This window comes from Melopsittacus undulatus, chromosome 8, assembly GCF_012275295.1.
Source record: "Melopsittacus undulatus isolate bMelUnd1 chromosome 8, bMelUnd1.mat.Z, whole genome shotgun sequence".
Classification (NCBI taxonomy): domain Eukaryota; kingdom Metazoa; phylum Chordata; class Aves; order Psittaciformes; family Psittaculidae; genus Melopsittacus; species Melopsittacus undulatus.
Window position 1 is genome coordinate 15339017 of NC_047534.1, and position 22256 is coordinate 15361272.

Consider the following 22256-nt stretch of genomic DNA (forward strand, 5'->3'; position numbering starts at 1 on the left):
TTGTTATTATTTTGTTACTATATTATGTTATTATAGTCCAGAAGCTACTCAGGTCTTACTTAACATGCTCAATACAACAGGCTGCCCTATAGGGCAGGCAACCTATACCTGCTACATCTGCCAGGTAAGACACATTCACATGTTAACTTAATGCTACCATCAGCTCTAGGAAGGGAAATGTATTCAAGATTCCCTTCCTCCCAAGGGGCAATTTTACTGTCAGAAGACTAGGGTACCATGATCTGTGTCATGCTCCCAAGTACAGAGACAGAGAAAGCTACAGGGCTGCAGTCATCTCCCCCCTTCTTCCTCACACTCCACTCCTGATGCAGACCAGTTAGGGGCAGAGGCTGGCTCACATGCCTTTCAGGCATCTTCACATTGTGATAACCTCAACTTGTTCACTCCACACCCAAAATCCAACACGTTTATTACTGTTTTCTCACCATAGGATGCATCCCCCATCTTACAAAAAATGGTATTGCCCAGGTGGGCATGTTAATGTTATGCAGTTTAAAACTGCAGCCTTCTTCTGAAGACAGGATGCAAATATGTATTCTTCAGAACACAGAAGAATACCTTTTGCTCAAGGACAAATAGAAAAAAGAAAAAAGAGAAGGAACAAGTCAGAAGTGGAAATGTAAGTCAAGTCATTTGTGCCTTACCCAACAATTACACATGAATCATTCATTAAGCAATAATTTTTTTTAATCCCAGCTGGTTTCCTGACCTGCCCAAGAGTCTACGAGAAATGGATTTCTCAGCAGCACAGAGGTAGCAGCAACAGCACCTCAAGGATACCTGTGGGTAGATAATCTCTACACCTTATCAGGAGGCAAAAAGAAAGCGGTCTGTACAGTCCCCCCACTAACTCATCATATGAGGAGAAACTTACACACAGATGAGTTGCTCCTGGGAGGCTGGAGAAAAGTACAGTCATCCCTCTCCCTCTCCAGCTAAATCTGAGCCTGGCACCTTCTTTTAGTGCAATAGTGAGTACTGCTCTTCCACAAACAGAAGAGCAAGTACACTTACTACCTTACAAAACAATTTTCCTTATCTGAATTCTTTGTTAGTCACTCAAGTACAGACCAAAAATACTCTGCTTGCTTGTAAATGGGCTCCCCTTCAGCTAAATAATTACATCCCTATTCCCTGAAATTCTTCCAAAACAACCTTTAGTATAACGAAAATATAAATATTAGCTTAAATCAGAATGTATGTCTGTCATGAGATATTTTTATAAAATATAAGCATAGTTAGCTATATGAAAATTTGAACTAGGCACATTTTCATTATTTGGCATGGATTTGCAACCTGTTTTTGATCAAAATAAATTTGTAGCCATAAAACAGTGCAATAGAAAATGTCCTAAATAAATCTAACACTATTTTTACCAAAAGAAAGATCCCACTTGCAACTTCAGCTGCCTGTCACCACTACAGAACAAGTTTTATTCAGCTCCTTAGTCTCCCTGGCCACACAATAGCATAAACACGAGTTTACGTTACAAGAGAAGACAGCAACATTCTTGCAAAGGAATGTAAGCAGATCATGAAACCAGACTGAACATCTCAGACCATATGGTTTTATTTTCATAGAGCATCATTCCAAACCTCAGAATCAATACATACCCACTCTCAGCATGAAAAAGGACATTACACATATTTACTCGGAGGACTTAGAAAAATAAGTACACAGTTTATTTTTATCTTTCACTATAAGGAATGTTGTTGAATGTCAGTTTATGTGAACACATTACATTGACTTCTAGAGATTTGTTACTGAGATGTACAATACGCTAGCAAAGGTGCTGGGCAAGACAAGAACAAGTAAGCCTGCATCTTGCTACTCAAATGATGAACAATATCATCAAGAAAGCAAACTTTTTACAAGATCACAAGGAGAGATTATTTCCTCAAGGTTTCTTAGCAGTTTTAATTTTTTTCAGGACTTGTATTGAATGGTATGTATCTTGGATGAAAAGAAACAAGACATATGTAAATTCAATCATTCACATTTGGGTACAAGACAGCAGATCTCAAGCAGGGACATAGTAGCTTCTACAAAGACAGTGCTGGGCACCACCTGCTTGAAGCACAGCACAGGAGCTGGCAGGAGAGACGGGGCTGGAAGAAGGCTGCAAGACTGTGGCATGTGAGGGGCTTCAGCTGAGCAAGGAAGCTAGCACCGAGGGCAAAACCTAAAGATGTGCATGGCACAAGAGCCAAGCCACTGTCTTCCTGCCATTGCCATCCAGCCCTGAAAATCTGAAGCTCATCTAAAACTTCTGCCAGATTCTTGACCTCTACACTCCTCTGTTCCCAGCCCAGACACCTTCTGGATATAACATCATTCACATGCCCCCATTGCCCACGCTTATTCCATGCACCTCTGCATCTCAATTTGAAAGACATTACCTTAGCAGCCTCAAAGCACAGAGTGCAGCACAGCTGCTCTGGGTAGGGAGAGAAACATGGGGAAACAAAAGTCTCAGGCACCAAGAAAACTTTTAAAAAGTCTGACTTACCTGGATTGCAGCACACTCGTTTCACACAGCAGAAAGTTGCTGGCTATAGACTGTGGATCTGGTCTTTTCAGTCCAGAAAAACACACACTAGAAATAGCAGCAGAATCTGTAACCAACACACACAAGGACAAACAACAGATTAGTTGTAAGGAAACAGAAGCTACAACTGGACAGTTTTTAATAGAAGCAAACAAAAGGAACAATAAACAAGCCAGATAATAATGCAGAATTTCCCTACTGGGACCGTAGCTGCTTTTAATAATTCCATAACAAAACCACAAGTAGGAGACACACTTTGGAATAGAAAGCAGTAACAGATACAAAGGCAAAGGGCCTCAAACAACCTCATCTAAGTATGTCTTAAGCAGGTGGCTGATCCAAATGACCTCCAGAAATACCCCATCCAACCTAAATTCTCTATTAGTAACCCAGAAAACAGAAGTTACTGTACTAGAAAAAAGATGCCAAAAGTTCAGTTTCGGTTTTAAACATATACCAAACACCAAGTTATGAAAAAAACAATGCAAAAGATACCAGTCATGCTCCCAGTTTGGTTCAGGTCAGAAGCACTAATTCATCCCAAGTACAGACACCACTGACAGCAGCAATAGGAACTGCATGGCTATTAAATACTCTTGCCCTAATTACTGTTGGACCCATAGTGGAATACAGACTTTGGATCAACGTCTTGATATCAAAAGAAAGCTGGGTTTTACCAGTGCACCTGACTTCACAAGACAACTTAAATATGTCTATTTGAGAACACAGGAATTTCAGACTATTTTAAGACAAGCTTGATTTTCTCATTTTTTGTGAGATGCTCTAGAAATTCAACATGGTTCCAAACTTGACAATAAGTTTTAGCCTTAACACATAACCAGTTTCTCTTCTGTCTACATCATCCTTTAAGCAATCCTATACCCCAACGTTTATCTCACATGCTGCTACTACCATTGTTTATCAACTTGAGTTGTCAACCACTGCCTCCTGCCTGGTGAGCTTCTGCTGGACTTACAAACATCCATGTTGGTCCTCATCACTCATATCTAGATCTGTCCATGTCAACACTGCTGCTCTCCAGGGTTTCCCATCTTTTCATTCCAATGACATCCCTAGAAATAATCAATTTCCATCACACACCAGGTGAGCCAGTACAGAGCTCAGTTATGCATCCACTCACCCCCCCAAGTGCTTCTGTAACCATGCTGGACAATTCCTCTAATGGGTCAGTAGCCAGGACTTACCTGCCTTACTGTATATGTCACCTATATACTTATCTGCTTACCAAAAGTAATCTTAAATTGCTGTTGGTGCCTGCTCTGATACACTCTTGATTCAGCGTTTCCCTCATTTACCATCCAGAAAAAAAAATTTCCCTTAAACCTCCAGCTACAAGGACAAGGCTCTGCAGACAGACATCTCCAGACTGCAAACCTCAGAGAAGTGTTATTTCTAAGTAACATAAACAAGTTGATTTGTAATCTATGACTGCTCTCTCCAAGCAAGGCAATTCCTGTATATGCCATTGTCATTCTTAAAAGTTTTAAATAAGCCTCAGGTAGCATCTCCTGATTTTACCCTTTCTCTGACCATATCTCTCAAGTCAAAGAGCCCTTTCAACACCTGAAAATCCCTACAGACACCACCACAATTACAAAGACAAAAAGAAAAGAATTCCAGGCTTAAGTATCCAACTAGGGGTGGAATCACTCTGTCCACCCAAAGTATGGCTAAGACTCAATTCACAAGTCTTACAACACAAGCCTCTTCACTTTTCTGGACTGCAGAAAAGTCTCTGGAATACCGCCAATAGCCTTCCTTAAATGACACAGCTTTTATCATGAGTTCAGTGACATCTATAAATATTTCTATATAGAACTTGTCACAAGTCTGTTCATTCCTGTGTAACCTGGAAGTGTGATCTGCTACACTGGAAGTGTGGCAATACATCAGTAAACATCGCTAATGTTTATATATTTCAGTAGATCCATGGTCTTTCCAGTAGACCAAGCGGAAATGCAGAAAGGTTTATTAGAGAGGGAATTGTGTACATAGTCCAGTGTGGGTTTTACAGTAGCCATGTAGCTAGGGCAAACACAGGAGCTGGTATGGAAGGGCAGCCATGACTGCAGGTGCAGTGTGTACACAGGAACAGTAGTTGTGGTAACCCCACTTCCTTGAAGACAGGCATTGTTCTTGCACACTGTTCTCATGCTCACAACTCAGCTTTGGCAGACTGAAGAGGGAACAAGACAGCAGCCGAAGATGACTAAACTCAGTAAGTTTTCATAACTGTATTTGTAGTATCCAGTATTCCACAGCTTTATTTTTAAGAACCACTGACCTCCTGTTTTCTTTAGAAAAATAATCAGTTTCCCCTTGTGGCTAAACTCAGAGCTGAATGCTGATACTGCCCCCGGTCCCACTATGCTGGTTCTGCCTGGGGGAGCACAAGTTGTTAGGAAAGGACAGTGCTGGGACACCTGACACCAACTGCCCAAAGGGATATTCCAGACCATATGATATCATGCTCACCAATCAAACTAGAGGAAGCCCCAGGCACTGCTCAGGGACTGGCTGGGCATCAGTTCTTTGGTGGTAAGCAGTTGTTTTCATTTGCATCGCTTGCCTTTCATAGGTCTTATTTCTGTTATTTTTCTTTACAATTGTTTTTATTATTTTGATTTACTTCAATTATTAACCTGTTTTTATCTCAGCCTATGAGTTTTCTTACTTTTACCCTTCAAATTCTCTTCCCCACCCCACCTGGAGGGAGCAGGTGAGCAGCTATGCAGTACTTAGCTGCCAGCTGGTGTTAAACCACCACACACAGCTGCTTCTGCTGCACAGACACCACTTAACCAAAGACCATCCTCAGCACTGCTTCACTGAGGAGCAAGCTCTAAGAAGTCAGCACCTCCTCATAGATTTAAAAATGTTTGCGATCACAACTTTGCACATAAACAGGTCTAGTCATATTTCACATTCAATCCTTACTTTTAAATGATGTTGCATTTAAAAACACCACTTGCACCACTGACTAGTTTTGGACAGCTGGTTCAATTTTAAAATGACTGTTATGTTTTTTCACCTTTCCCTACTACCCTTCCTGAAAGCAGATACAAGCATGTCTCCGGTCTTCACAGCACTTGCCAGTATCCCTGGGCTTGGCAAGCACCTCCCCTGTGCCTTCCTTCTCATCTTTTAACATTTAAATCTGAAGCACAGATAATATTTACCAAGTACTGCAGCGAATGGTATAAAACTAAAACCATGTATCAACCCCTTTAAGTTACCTATTAAAACAGAAATGAAAGTACAAGTTGACATCAGAACTACAACACAATCTCTTTAAAATACTGAGTACTGTGGAGGTAACCACATCTTCTGAACTTAATTTTGCTAGCATTCCTCGTGCTTTAAATGTCACCTCTGAAAAGGTATTTGAACTATTCTTTCATACAGCCAGTGCAAACACACATCTCAATCCTGAGCACTACTTGAAGATTAGCCTGGGGACAGGAGAAAGAAGGTAGTGACCCACCTCTGCTTGGTACGAATTAAAAAAGAAAAAAACCCTCACAAAACAAACCACACAACAAAAAACCATCCTGGGCAAAACAAACACGTTGTTGCTTTTTCCTTAATCTCTTACTAAAGTCTGGCATTCGATTTAATCCATTAAAATTCCTACTCTTGTGTTCTTCACTAGAAATCCGAAGCTGCTCTCTAACACCAGAGATAATTACAGGGGCTCCCTGCAAGGCAGGGTTTGAGGCAGCTGCCGGCCAGCAGCACCTGGAATCAAACACAGGGTGAAGGCTAATTGTTTTTAACCGTCAGGCAGGATATACAGGTTCATCGGAGCACTTGGAACTTTTGCGGCAAGAGTTAACACTTGGTTAGGCCACTATCCCGGTTGTCTGAGCTCCAGACGGTAAATTCCTAGTTTAAAATACTATTTCTCAGCAGGTTTGTAAAGTTGTGTAAATTCACCAGGCGTTCATGAGAGAATAAAGTTCAGTAATAATAACTCAAAAGACTTCGACATACTCCTATTTTAGGACAGCAAACGGTGCTACATGGGTCACACTGCCTTTTACACTAACAAAATCGAAATAATCCTGTGAGCGGCTTCAACCCGGGTCCCAATAACCCCCTCCCCGGACCAGGGCAGGGCCGTTTTCCTAGGTCGGCGCCTCAGCGCAATCCCTGCCCACCGGACGGCTCTCCTCCCGGCTGCCGCCCGCGACGCTGGGGTTTCGTTTCCCTCAACTCCGGCTCTGGCCCCTTAGCCCACAGCCTCTCCCAGTCCGATTCCCTACCAGCACCGCTGGCTCCCGCAAAACCCCAGCTGTCCCCATCGCCCCGGGAGTGCCCCCGCCACCCGAGGCACGGGCAGAACGTGGGTCCGGGAGCGGTGGCCGGCGCTGCGCCCCCCGGAAAGCCGCACCGCCGCCTTCCCTTCCACCCCGCGGGTCCCATTCGGCAGTATTGCTCTTAGCAGCCGCGCGGCCCTCACCGGTCCCAGCGGGTTCCTGCCTTTCCCCCTCGACGTTCGGGTGAAGCTACCGTCCCGCAGAGATTGTCACGTCCCTTCCTGTCCGCACCTTGCCTTCTCCTCCCCTTCCCTCGAGGCCGGGGCAGGTGCCGCTGGACCTGCCCCGGGGAACAGCCCTCCTCCCTCCGCTCCCGCGGACCTACCGGCACCGCCTCGGCACCGCTCCCGAGCGCCGGCGGCAGGTAAAAGGAAGAGTAGAAAGGGCCGAGAGAAGTACAGCTGTGACCGACGCCCACAGCCGAAACTGGCGTCAGTGCCACAGGCTTCGCAGTTCCTGATAGAGGGTCATTCGGGTAATGCAAGCGGTCTTCAACTTCCCCTAATCAACGTTGCCAGATACCACATTTTGTAGGACAGGAGGAAAAACCTTCCCCTAACTCTGCCATATCCCTTATGTTAACAGGATCGGTTATTTCAGACATGCAAAAAACACATAAAGATTAAAGGAACAGTGATTTTAACTAGTGCCTTTACAGGCAATTAGACTGCATTCAGTCTTTGGAAGATACAGAGTACATCACACCTTTCTCTAGCCAGGCCAACAGCTCAAAGATCAAACAGAAAATTAATTACTGGCCAGCCCCCTGGAAAGGATTCAGCAAGGACTGCATCACCTGCTAGAGTTTAGGTGCACCCGTTGGCAAGACCTGGTATTTAAGTTCTTTAGTCTACTTTAGCCTGAAGGAGTCAATAACCACTGAGGACTCAGCAGGGATTGTGCGTTAGACCTTTTGGCTGAAAGCATCTAAAATCCGTTAAAATCCTATTTTTGTGGTTAAATTCTTTCTCAGATGTCACCCTAAGTAACATGTATAAAGCTTCAATTCAAACCCATCCCAGAGCCAGGATTCAGGTTTCATAGGACAAAAGGGGCTCTGTCCACAAGTGACAATAAGCTCAACAGTGAGCTCTGCAGTCAGTGACCTACTGAATTGCCTGATAGGCACTTGGGGGGGTTCATCACTTGGAATATGAGGGCTCTTGGCATCATTAACATTCCCAGTCCCATGATTGGAAAGTCTGGGGGGGTGGAGGGGTGGAGAGGGGAAAGGGAAGTGGAGTGAGGGAGGAAAGGGGTCGATTCAGCAGCATTCAGTCCTTCCTATGAGTTACCATTTATTTGAACCTGAGAGTGGGAAAAGACTTAGAGGTAAGTTTTCTTTCCATAATCAAGAAGCCTGTGTATTTTGTCATCATACTAATTGCAGAGCACCAGTAGATGCCAGTTTAGCCCCAAAAATGCATGAAGACTGGGTTTGTTAGCTTTTGCTCTTACAACAGTAAGTTTCCACCAAAGACACTAAATGAAATTTCAAAGCTTACACACATTTAAAAGCCTTTAGCTACATTTTACATAATGCAATATGCCCTCAATACGTAAAATCAGTGATCTGTAATGTCAGCTTGTTTTTCTCCTGCGTGGAAGTTGTAGACTTTGCACATGTACAAAGCAAGGGAGGGTGTCACTTGGCATAAACTGATTTCTTGAGGCTAGAAAAGAATTTTTATGAGGTTTGATAGTTTCAGTACTGGAATCTTAAGGAGAGTTGTGCCAGCATGCAGTTTCAGACCACTGATCAATGTACACATACACATTCAGAGAAAGCAACCCAGATAAAGTCAAATAATATGAAAGAATGTTTGTTACACACACAGTTGCAATGTTTGATGGGGGGAAGGGAAGGGGACCCAAACAGCAGTACCACCTAGAAGACTAACACTTCCAAATATTTTGGAAGATTTATGTTTAATGAGCCAAATCATACCAAAAATCCAAATTTACCATTTCTACATAATTCACTGCTGCAAGCATCAATTGGTTAAAGAAAATCTACTTCAAAGTCCCAAGGGCATGAACTTCCAGATGGAATCAATACTGATGAAGAAAAAAAAATCATTTACATTTACAGAGTCAGGTGGTGCTCCATCAAAATTCAGCTGCTGCCCATGGGAACGCTGACTTCCTGAGAAAGCAGATCTTGAAGTTTGATTTAAATGGTATAGCTTAGCACAGATTTAGCTAATCCTACATTTTATAATGTGTCTGACTGGAGAGCTAATAATCCCATCTGATGTAGGAAATAATGCATCAATTAAAAACAAAACAAAAACCCTATACCACCACAAACCAGTTGTACCACTTTCTATTATGTCATTTGATTTCTAGTGACTTGGGTCAAACTTTTTAACCAATAACAAAATACACAACTGCCAGTACAAGTGTAAACCAATATTATATTCTACAGGTCCATATGAAGATGTTCTGTGGCCTCTCCATCTAACAGCAGCTAATCTTCAAAGGAGATTTTTTCCGCTCTGACTAGCCAAGCAGCCATGTGACACAACCTGTGAGGTTCACACTCCAAGCCTCAAGGCTGAAAACAAGATACATGTTCCACATTTCAGTATAAAGTGTGTGTTCACATTGCTGAGATGCCCTAAAAACATTGGTAATACTTGGATGTCATGAGCTGGGCACACCATTTGCCCAGATGAGATTCAGTTACTGAAGTAGCTCCTTTGTAATAGATGGAGCATAAAACTGGGAATTTTGGCTCTTTGAGAAAAGCCTCCCTGTTGGGGTGTTAGCTGCACTTGGACACCAGACCACTGAAGGGAGGGAAGATATGAACCTCTGAGACTGCGTGCTGACAAACAGGAAAATCACATGCTAGCCACAGCAGCAAACACACTCTTTGAGAGGCACAAGGACTTGACAAAGGTGGTGTTTGCATACATACATGTATGTAGCCAAAAAATTCAATTTGAATATCTCTACTAAAGTACCAGCAGCACCTTATTAGCACCCAATAATTATAAGTTAATTTTAGTGCAGGGAAAACCAATTTCCACTTCTGCGTGTTCCTCTCAAAGTCTGTTGGGCTGGGGAGCAATAGCTAAAGGAACCTAAACAAAAAAAAGGAACTTAAACAAAAGCCTCAAGCTTTTGTTGAGCTCAGGGTTAAGGGTTTCAGCAGCTTCCAAATCCACACTATAGTAACTTCAGCACTTCGGTTGTATTATGCAGACAGCTTCAGTTTTATTCACTAAGTTACTTTTAACAGTGAGTGCACATAAAAATATCTGCAGTAATTAAGACTAAGTACTGCCATAATATACTTCCTCTCATGTACCACTACGGAAATACCAATAGCAAAATACTTCAGAGCTATAGCAATTCAATTATTAACAGCTTGTAGAAACAGACATAGGTAATACTGCTGTGTTGCTTCTGCTTGGGTGAGCACTGGCCCTATTCAGCATAAACAATTATATTGACACATCTAGTTTTTCAATAATTTGATATTATAAGGGCCAAATTCATTTGAAAGTACACTCTAGTTTGGGTGAGCTAGAGCAGAGCTTGGGTTTTCATGCTGCCAGGACATGATTTACCTTGACTGCTGGTTTCCAAACACTTGGGCTTTGAAAAAAAAGATGAGATGGGGGCTGTGTAATGTTGATCTGAGGGTTAATAACTTCCACTTAAATTCTCTCCAAATAAATTCTGTGTGTGATGGGGGGGGGGGGGAGGGGGTGAAAGAGAGAGAGAGAGAGAGAGACAGAGAAGTTACTTTGTGAAGTTTTTGGAAGTTACTTTGTGAAGATAGATACCCATGACTTACAGCATCATTGCTCACATTCATGTATCAAAGCAAAACTATTGCTCCACATCAATACGGAACCGGTAGAGAAAAAAAACAAATCCCCTCATGACAAATAAATGACTGTCAGTTCCCACGCACATGTTATTTTACATAAAACCATCTTCTTTCTCAGTTCCCACTTTCTTTCAGTGTCTTTTACTCTTTCCCTGGTGATCTCCCCCCCACCCCAGTGTTGGAAACCAATGGATTGAAAAGGGTAAATTCTGAAAAAGTTTTGAGCTTTCCAATTGCTCTCAGGTCTCCTCACCCTACACCTCCCTTCACGCAAGCCACTTGGACACTTCTGCTGATGCTGTCTGGTGAGGCTGAGCTTTACCTGGCTGCAGCTGCCCATTTACTGACACCTTGGCAGGTCAGGAGCTCCTTACCCTAGAAGCTGTCTCTGTGCTGGGTGAATGCATGGAGGTGGGCTTCCCTGCCTCCACAGAGCAGGGACAGAGACCAAACCCCTTCCCAGGGAGGCCAACTCTTAGTTCAAGGTACTGCAACAACTCTTCCAGGCACTAAACATTTTTCATCATCTTTCCCAAGCATGCTTCCTCCTCACTGTACACGCCTTGCTTAGGATGCCCATTAAAGAACAATACTTATTTCTTTCATCTGAAATTTGGTAATGTGTGGTAGTGTGTTTGTGGTAGAATATGCATAGATTTATTACATGAAACAGAAGTAGCATATCGAGTCTGAAACTGCAAATGGTCCCCTAGGATTGCAGTTTGTTGACAGAACTGCTAAATGAATCCAAACCCAAATATTAACACTTTACTGCTTTTCTTTTACTATTCCTTCCTTCTCAATTGCCAATTCCCGCTGCCAAATTGCAAAACACTGTTCGGCACTATAGCAAAACATTTAAGTATGTAAATCATATCATCTCCCCTAGAGAACAACACAGCAGTGTGGTGTCAAAAGAGGTAATGATAGATTTATTTTTACCCAGAACACTTGGCATTACATATAAAGAATTACAAGAATAGCCATTCATTGCCAATAATGGTTCTCCTAGTATTAACAAACAAAAAGAAATAGCTATAATAGAAAAGTTTCCCCTTTTAAAAAGGCAGATCTATCCTGATTAAGTGGTCATTATTTGATGGATTCTCTAATGCAATCAGAAAGCAGAGAAGAAAATTATGATTCTCCAACCATTTACCCTTCAAATTCATCTTCCTACTGCCATGACAGGGTGCAGGAAGAAGAAAATTTTAAAACTGAAGCTGTCTGATTATTTTTCGCATAGACAGAACTGAAGCAGGATTTGAACTGCTGTGAAATTGCTGAACAAAGCAGTGCAAAAATCCCATCCTCTCACCCTTCCTCCAGAGTAATACCTGACCTACTGCTCAGTCAGGCTGCGGCATAGTCTTCGCTGTGTATCAGCTTTGCTGGCTCATGTTGTATTGGGCCACTGAAGCTACTCACCTAAACCTCACATTTAAGCTTTCTGTTGCTCAGGGCAGCTGCCATACTTATCTTAATAAGCTGCTACAGTCCAAATTTGTTGATCTAAACAAGCAAGGCATGATACAATAGTCTCCAGTACATAATTCTGACATAATGATCTTTCATACAGCTGCCATCTGGACACAAGAATTCTTGCAACCTCACTGGGATACAGGCAATACAGAAACAGAGAAAAAGATTAAGATGTTATTGCAAAAAAAAAAAAAAATCAGTTATCCAATAAGGGTTTTGTTAAGGCCTCAAATATCTGCTTCTCCAAAATTGTTCTCAGTATCTCTTACACACATTATGGGCAAAGCTGGGTGCCAGTAAGTACTTGTTGTCTTATGCTCCACTCACTTCATGCACATTTTAACTTAGCAGTAGTAATACTTGCTGCAGTTTTGGCAGTTGCAGTTATTGCCATTGAATTCTGCCTCAGTTTATAATCTCTAGTTGCTATAACTTACATTACATGATTCAAGAATAGCTTTGACATAATATTTAATATTTCAGTTCCCCACCTCTGGCAGGACTACCTTTATTAAAGGCACTTCAGTCCACATATAAATTAAATGGCCAGTCTTAGCTGGAAAGGCATCAGTTTCTGTTCCAGAAATTCAGATATCTTATCACTTTAAACTGCTTGTCTGCAGGAAGCAGTGAACCAGGAAACTTGTCATCTGGAGACCAAATCAGCCCAAGAACTGAAGAGTTAGAACAGTGATAACAATGTGAAGATTAATATCCATTTACCAAAAAGATAACCAAATATGGTGAAATGTTAAGAAAGCACTTCACCAAATCTGCTGGCAGCCTTGAGTGGTTTGGTACGTATGGACACCAAATGTTCAGGATACTCTTCAGCTGAAATGAAATCTCTGTCTTTCCAGACTAATCCTTTGTGACAAGCAACTCAGTAAACAATTGACCATCCATACAGACAAGCACTAGTAATAAAAGTGAACAAAAAACCTCACGTGAGGGTTGAAAGCCCTTTGGGGTGTTAAGAGCTGACTGATCTGCTGTATGCATTGATTCTGTACATCTCAGTTGTGTGGGCAGCTCCTCCTGATCCTGCCCTGCAGCAAAATCATGTGATCTGTGCCATAACCAGCACAGAATTTATAGTCACTAAAAATAAACTGTTTCTCTGCAAATTCATGGCTCAGCTCTTAAATAACTTTCCAGCATTGCTCACCAAACTGAGATCCTTATGATTATTATAATGTGCGTGACCTCATTAATTGTCACATGGTGGGAGATGTCAGCATCTTCAGATACTTGCAACACTTGGTTTTGGTCCCACATGTTTGTTTAGCAAGTCATGAGTTCTCTTATCAGCTTACATTGCCCACATTTGTGTATCTCAACCATAGAGCCATCTGACCCAGCTTGCTTGTTAGCTTTTAGTACTTCAGAGGAACCTGGCAATGTTGGGTTACCAATCTGTTATTATCAGAAGCTGCTTTCACCTCTGTAGCACTAGTTCTGTTATACATGAATGGTGGGAAAGCTTGCTCATCAGCCACCTTTCCAGCATCTCTGCATGAACAGTTAGCAAGAACATCTATGCTAAAGCTGGAAATGACTCTGCCTACCTGCAGGACAGGCAAAGCTATCAGCACATTGAGCGTCAAAAGTTTCTTTAATCAGCATGTGATTGACACTACTTTATTTGCCCAGCAATTCATTAAATCAAATTTAAATTATTTTTGGCTGTACTTGTTTTTACAAACATTTACCACAAGCTTGCCTTATTTTAAGTTTCAGAGGAACCAGGTACTGAGCTATTTCTTAAGGACTTTTATGGGACAGGATCTGTTGATCTCCAATCTCTGCATGAAAAGGGAAATGAACTCATTCAGCAAACATAGTATTTTGACAAATATTAGAGCCTTCCCTACAAGAAAAATGCTTATTGTTTTTGGAGAGGACTTCTCAGCCAGTGAGGAATGCCTCAAGAGTTTCACTTGCTTTCTACGAAGAAAGAATCATACTAGTATGATTAAATAAAGTGTATAGATATCTTAATTTCAAATACATATTTGTACAAGTTGTTTATGTCTCTAATAAGAATATATTTGCCTTCATTCTCGAAGCAAGGAAATTCCTGATTTTTTTTTTTTTTTGCTATTATTGGCATGTAGCAATTGTAGTGCTTTGAGAGATGCTTCTCAGAATTATTTCCCAGATAGACATAATTCTAATTTCTAATTCATTGCTTTAAAATTAAGGATAAAATGGCAAACAATTTTACCTTGATAGTTTTACAAGTAGTACCAAGTGATTCATATCCTAGCAAAAGAAAGTCAGCTTCCTCAAAAGCAAGGCAACCAAGCAAATTGAAATAACTTTGACTACAGAATCAGCATCCAAGCGAAGTGATTATGTGCACTGAGCTACAAATATGTGCTGTTTTACATATTGCACAGCGAGGCAGCATTATAACACACACACACAAAATATCCTCAAGTATTTATCTCAAGGATTCAGACCTAATGAGATTGTCCACAAGATGGCACACATTGTGCCCAAAAGGAACTGACACAGGAAAATACTTTACGACCTCTACCAGGCAAAAAAGCTTCAATGTAATTATTTTTCTTCATTTTCCTTCTAGACAAGCGCAGAAGAAAATCTGTCTGTAATTATTTTCATGTTATGATTACAGAATCTAAATCTCTGCTTGCCTCAGAGGTGGGCAGAGACTTCAGTCTGCACAGAAAACTGGGAAGATTCATCATCCAGGGGAACCAGTTTTTCTCTTTGAAATTCCAGATGGCTGTAACCAAGCTGAGTCATACAGAAAAGGAAAAGGCATTGCAGGGAGAAGGATTATAGCCTTACCAAACATCTACTTTGGCCAGTGCCTATCTCATTGCCTAGGAGATGCAGGCAAGAGTGGGAATCGAAAGAACCTAGGGTTTTGAAAGGACTGACCAACCCTAAAAACATCAGAATGTAGGCAACAATGCTTCATAGGAAGATAAAACAAAGAACAGTCTAGAATAATTTATCCCTATATACCCAAAACCAAAAAGCATCAAATTCTCAGAGCTCTCCACAGGTTTGTTCAGATCAAAAAAAAAAAAAAAAGAAAACAAAATATACCCTACTCACCCCACTGCCACTGATGCTGCTGGAAATAAAAGCAGTAAATAAATACAAGTGACCTCTTGGATCTCACAGTTATGTTGGGCTATACTTTCTGAGATAAAGTTTGCACAGTGAGGTAATATTCTTCTGTTAGACTCACCAGTGAAGCTCACTTTCAGGTCTACATGCTTGTCTTCAGATGAGGTCCTACGTACCTGAAGTCACTTTATGTCAATCAGCCTAATAGAAGGATTTACCACACTGCAAACTTGACCTTGCTTCCATCTGTCATAACTACAGCACTACTATTAAAGACAGCATTGCACTTTATTTTTTTTAATTATTTAAATGGAACCACTAGCATTTAGGACAGTTTCAAAGCCACAGCTAAGGGTGACAATCATATGACTGTGTCCTCCTGAGCCAGGTTGGACAGCAAAAAGGACCTGTAGCTATCTAGGCTCTTGTGTAGAGTAGTGCTTCGCAGCTAAACTCGGCAACACTGGCACCAAGTGGCTGAAGCATAAATATTCTGACAGATACACTCACCAAGTATTTTCCACTTTTTTTCTTGCAGTGATTGAATAATAGTCAGCCCACACTTAGTCACCCTCCAGCCTTCCTCAGCTGGCTGATATTTAGATACATCTTCAACAAAATTTAAAGCAATAAATTACTTGAACATACGCAACTAGTTTGAGGCCGAATCCCCCTAAAACACATTAAATGCTAATCTGAAGAGTGGGATTAATTTTAAAACAGTCAAGTCCTGATATCCAAGTTGATCCAAATCCCATTTTTACTTTTACTGGTAGAAATGAAGAACCTTCTAGTAGCACATTCAATATGAAACATTCTCCCTGTGAATTATGCAAAAGTAACAAGCACCCATCCTTTACTCTGCCTCCCACAGTAAATTCCACCACTCACAGCTGTTCAGTGCAACTATTCAAGTCCTACAGTGAAGCACAGCACTACCCAGCCATGCTTTTTTGCCTGAAAAGCCAGATGTGGATCCCAGCCCTGGTGATTCCAGCCTAACAGAAGTCTTACAATGTCTTTTTTCTTTTCTCTCCAGATTGATACTGCTGTCACTGGAAATTGGCATTAGCCCAAATCAAGACCATTGGACAGGTTTTCTTAACTTTCAAGCAGCATGAAGAGAATTAGTCTAATTAATTAGCATTGATGGCTCTTCAGAAACTGAACTAAGTGGTTTCTGTCCTGTAGGCAAACTTTCAAGGGAGTAAGAAATTGCTGCTAGAACAGGCCATTCTATTAAAAGTCTCAGAGGCCAACAATGGATTTGATGTGCCACTCACAAGATTTCCAACCATGTATACCTGAAGTGACTAAACTCTTCAGAATTGTAAAAACAGTGATAATAACAAGTGTGATAAGTACACCTCCACTCCCACAGGACAAGATCCTTTTCCAATACTGACATCACGTTGCTGTTCGATCCTAATCGCTCACAGAAGAGACTGAAGAATTGCTGATGTGTTGATGGACATCCAGATTGGAAGTCAAGGGTTATTCTGTGCCAGCACTGCTTCCTGAAGCAGAAGACTTGAGAAGAAACTGACTGGGCAACAAGACCGTTCAGAGTCAAAGGGTAAGTTTCCAGTAACACCAACAAGGGTGGCTCTCAACTCAGAAGTTACAATGGCCGGATATATAGTCAGAGCTCTGAGCTAGCCGACAGTGAGTGTGAGGCAAAAAAGACACTTGGAAGACATTTATTTTAAGGTTAACAGTTCTACAGAACTTGTGAAAGTGCCCATCAGTGCTATAGGAGAAACAGATATCCACTAAAGGCACTTTTCTGACATTTAATCTAAAAAGACTGTGGAAGCCTGGAGCTAAATTTCATCTCACAGAAGGTTAGGGCTCTTTGTAAGAGTGAAACAATATTATTGCTTATGACTATCACTCATTCCAACCCCTACTTTGCATCCCTATGCTTTATTCTGACTAGAAAGTTCTCTTAAGCATACATCAGGTCTGCTTATCAGCCTGGGGAAAAAAGGAACAACTGAAAACTCCCAACACCAAGTACTTGAAAATAAGAAAACTACTTGAAGGGACAGTTGATAGGCAGAATAAAACACCGTTAGTATATCCACATTTAGCTTTCTGCTTCCTTTACTGACGGCTCAATAACAGAGCAAGTAATTCCACTGCACAGTACTATCACTGACAAAGCAAGATAAACTGCCTTTACTTGAAGAGCCCAGAAAGCTGACCTCCAGCTCCAGCAAATTATATGGAGAAGCCAAGTCCACAGCTGCAAGTCAAAGTGAATCAATAAGAGAAGAACATGGAAGTTCTTCTGTTGCAGATTATTATTAGGGGACTGTGTTTTCAGCAAGTGTAATGGACAGTCAATTATTTAATAATGTGTTTCATGACAAACAAGAGGGAAAAAAGATCAACCTAAAAGATCACCCAGGTGCAGAGGTGGAAGTTACACAAATCATTCTTTGAAAGATAAAAAACCCCAAACCACTCCACCCTCAAGCCTCCCAATGACTTTAGAGCACACACAAACACATATATAAAAATGTTATAACCTGCATTAATTACTCCAGTTCTAAAGTGGGAATTACATGTCTGTAATGTCTCTTCTCTGTTTCAAACAGATTTACACAGTGTGCAATGGAAAACCCCATCAGAAAAATCTTTTACTTAGGCACACAGTTCTCTTTGGCATTCCATCTTATTTGAAGTTTTTCTATTTCTGAGACTATTGCTGCCAAAAGTATTGATATGCTGCCTTTCAAGAGCATAACGAGAACTTGAAAAATCAGATTAATAGTTTCTCTAACAAACCAAGTATTTAGTTTCTCTTCTATAAATCAGTATGTGTGGATGTATATCTGTCTACAATACTTTTAACATGTGTCTGCTTTTTAGATAAGAAAATTGAGTGGTAGCAAGTCACTTGTTTCTCTCTTACAGAAAGAGAAACTAAAAAGGATGTTAATACAACCCTCAACCAGAATGTCTTAAGTAAAACAGAACCCTGCTACTTACCTCCGTATTCCCTCTGAGCTCTCATGAAACAGAACAGCCTCTATTAAGGAAATGCACAGAAACAGCTTTCTAGATGTTTGCTGTATTCCTGGTTGTTTCTTCTATGCTGTTACATAGACTGCACACCTTTTGTTGTCTTTTATGGCATAGGACAGAGCACATGTCTGCTTTGACATACTGTAGTTAGCTACTGTAGTGCCAGACCACTGGATAAGTAACAGAAGGAGCTGCGTTAGTCAAAAAGCCAAGTGACCACATTGCCGCCAGAATGCACGTCAGGTGGGAAGCTGCCTGCCTGTTTCACACAAAAAACAAACTCGCTCAACACCAGAGGCCAGATTGCTCATTCCTCTGTCCTCTCATTACACTGTAGCCTGTGTGCCAGTGAACAAGCATACTGTGGCCCAAACTACCAGCTATTCAGGAACTGTCAAGTCCTACAAGGCTACAAGGTCACGCAGCACAGAGGGACTGGTTTGCCTGGTCCTTGTCCATGCAGCAATAAGTATTTTTAAACTCTGCAAGACTGTAAACAACACAGATGCACCTGCAGCCTGGGCTGGAAAGCTAACCCAGCACTTTTACCTTCCTTGCCAAAAGAAAAAACACAAAACAAACCCCAACACCTTCAATCTGTTACATTCAATGTATTTATAAGGTGCTACAATAGCAACAGATTTCTTGTCTTTGTTGGAAAGCAGTCACTACATGATTAAAGACCAAAAGCACATATAAAGCTGTAGCTTCTCTTGCCTATTTTATTTTGTACTGTTTGCCAAATAACAGCAGTGCTGCACTCAGTAAACAAAACTCCTTTATACCTTATTGCCCAGTTGTAAACTCAGCTCCACTTTCTAACACAGAGTTATCTTCGAACTGGATGTTTCTGCTTAGGTGAAAAATGAGATTCCTTTGCCCAAGATCCAGATTTTTTAGGCATTTTAATAAAAATAAAATTTAAAAAACAAAAAACACAACAAAAAAACTCCATTGTATAACATCAACTTGCTATCTTTACAAGTAACTCTGCAGTTATCTTTGTATTTTAGATGTAACTTCCCAAAGAAAAAACATGCAAAATGCTAACTATAGACAGCTACAAGAGCTCTTTGTAGCTACCCATATCTACTAACTTCCTACAGAACAGTGTTCTCCCCCATATCATCTCTCCTCCTTTTTTTACTTTTTAATTTTAAAACTTTTGCAAATAGATTATTTGCAGATGATAAATGCTATTTCCTATATGTGAACTCAGTTATCTTTTCCACCTCTAGCAGGATGGCAGAACTACCATCACCCTCTTTTCCTTTAGCTCTTTTAATAACTAGACACAAGTACATGGCAGCTACTAGTAATTGAAGTGTGACAGTAAGAAGTGATTTCTACTTTATCCTTTGCTTCTACCATGTTCTAGATATTATTGCCACTCCTGACAAGACCTTTAATCAACTCCTGATGCTTCAGTCATGTTTCCTCCTCCACCTTGTGCTCCATTCCGTCCAACTTCTGGAACCCCAGCAGCTTTTCTATGACCTCCATCCCAGGGCTTACAGCCTTTGCTGGCTGCAGGGTCCACAGCAGGAGAGCTGTGGGAGCCAAGGATGGGACAGACTTGTATAGACCCATTACATAGGGGCTGCCTGAAACTCCACAGGGGACTGTCATTTCTTCAAGCACATGTGTGTTCAGAGGTGATTTATAATTTCAGGGATCTCTGCTGACAACAGGATTTTTACAGCTTGTGAGTCAAAGAACCCATCTACAGAAAACGAATGTGCAGCTCTTGAACAGGAATTACTCTGAGAACGTCTCAGTCATCTCTCTCAAAAAGGCTCTAAATGAAACAAAGTTTAAACCTGTTGTAAAGTCATAAAAGAATATATGTAACCAAAAAAAAAGAAAAAAGGTAACCACATGGAGACATTCTAGATCATCAGTAGTACAGAACATTATCCTCCTAGGCAACGAAAGTGTCTGGAACTCATCAGCTGCCCCTAAAATTATTCAGAATGCTGTTTGACTACATCTAAGCTCACTGTCAACTTGTACTCTTGCTTTTCTCAAGTAAGATATAACTGAGCATTGATTAATTCAGTGATTAATTTTAAGTAGAAATAAACAGCTTGAAGGGGGATGTAACAGTCACAAGTAGGTTTAAGCATGATAGTATCCATTTACCAATGACATTCAATTTCAGTTCCTTAAACTTTTATTTATATTCATCCTAAACTGCGCACAAAAAACTTTCTCCATCTTTCTCTTTAGAAACCTACAGGGTAATCTGGACACTGTATCCACAGATACAACAATCTGGAGAAACTTTACTGTAAAGGGATACTACAAATGCATACTCTACTAAACTAAACTCTTCCTGAAGGAAAAAAAAAGAAGTTTCACCAGTATTTTGAACCTTAAAATTCCTCTGGATTTACCAAACAACAGTAGAAGATGAAAAAAAATTTACTCATTAAAGTGAGCATGATAAAAAATGTTCATCAAAAAGGCAAGTTTTAGCCAAGAAGGTACAAGAAAGCAGCAAGAAAATTCAGAACCAGAAATACTTAACTTTGCCTTTACAGTATACACATTATTTTGCAATTTAGAAGAGAATTTGTTTATCACACAGAGATGAATGCTTACTAAAGGCTTGTCACAGTAGACATAGTAGATGAAGCCCATGCATCAAAAGTAACAGAAGTAGCATTTCACCTCAGATCTTACTATGAGCAAGCTTTACAGTCCAGTGGCAAGTCCTCAAACAAATGACCACCAGAGATACATTCCAAGTCACAAAAAGAGAACACAGCATTCTGGCAGAATTTCATCATACTTCCACAAAGAATGGCAGCATAAAAATACCTTCTTAGATTCTTAAAGGATGGAACATAAATACTTTTTTCATAGCCTCCATCAACTTTACAATGTCACTGAGAAGCCTCCCCAACCACAATTTCTTCGTACATATAATACACATCCGCCAGTTCCTGCACGCATGTAACACTCACCCTGTATCCCAGCCTGGAACAGAACACTGGAGCCTGTTCAGCCAACCCCAAAATAAACCCCCTAAGTTCTCAGGAAGTTGCTGGGCTGGGCAGCTCTTTAGAGTGGATGACTTAATGGTTTGCAGCTGAAAGGATCCCTTTGGAACAAATTGTTTTTTTCAGAGCTGTATGCAGCCTATTTCTTCTGATCCAGCTCATCTGGAAGAGGAAATACAAAGTTTCCCTCTACTCTCCCATGAATTGCTTGAGTTACTGAAGTCCTGGGCAAGACAAAAAATGGACTGCATAATTTTAGGTGTTAGGATTGCTTATTTTAAAATGTTTTCATTTTAATCACAGGAAGAACTAGGGAGAAAAGTTGAGAGTTGAAAGCAGATGTCTTTATTAATTTTCTTTCTAGGACATGTAATTCCCCATCAATCATACCTGGATAACGCCTTGCAGGCAGTAGCACCAAGACACATACTGAGCTTTGTAGTTCAGGTAAGCAGAGAACAGGGTAGTTTATACCTAGACCTTAATTGCTTAGCAATGTTTCAAATAACATGCAAAAACCTTAAATAAAGAGAAAAGTAGGCTTTGATGTATTAAAGTCTGTTTAGACTTAGAACTTCCAGAAAGCTAGTGTACACTGACTAAAAATTAGACTAGAAAAGCAACATCTGGTACACAGGTTTGCTCAGTATTAGGAAAACTTGACAAAATAATTTAAAAGAGCTTCAAAGTCTTCAAGAATTGTCTCTTCTCATAATCATAGCATTCATCTGACACTTTCAAATACAAACCCAAACCACCACAGGTAAATCTCATATACCTCTGTTATGTTCCATACAACTAGGGTATATACAACCTGTCTGTATACAGGTAAATAGTTTGCTCTTTCCAGATTTTTAATCATAAAATGAAAGTTTTCA

At 40.7% G+C, this 22256-nt stretch overlaps 1 protein-coding gene across 5 annotated transcripts in view; it reads right to left on the bottom strand.

Annotated features, from left to right (window-relative positions):
- LITAF (lipopolysaccharide induced TNF factor) overlaps positions 1–21482 on the bottom strand; it is a 29580-nt gene extending 8098 nt beyond the window's left edge. Inside the window, exons 1-2 of one of the 5 annotated variants that reach the window (XM_031050474.2) lie at positions 21343–21482; positions 2531–2636 (exon numbers count right to left, since the gene is read on the bottom strand). The gene's annotated coding sequence lies outside the window, so the exon portion shown is untranslated. Of the gene's footprint in view, positions 1–2530; positions 2637–7052; positions 7180–7234; positions 7346–15461; positions 15504–18337; positions 18603–21342 lie in introns of those variants that run through there. The other 4 variants (XM_031050471.2, XM_031050475.2, XM_031050473.2 and 1 more) reach the window with 4 other exon arrangements.
- Positions 21483–22256: the final 774 nt, after the last annotated feature.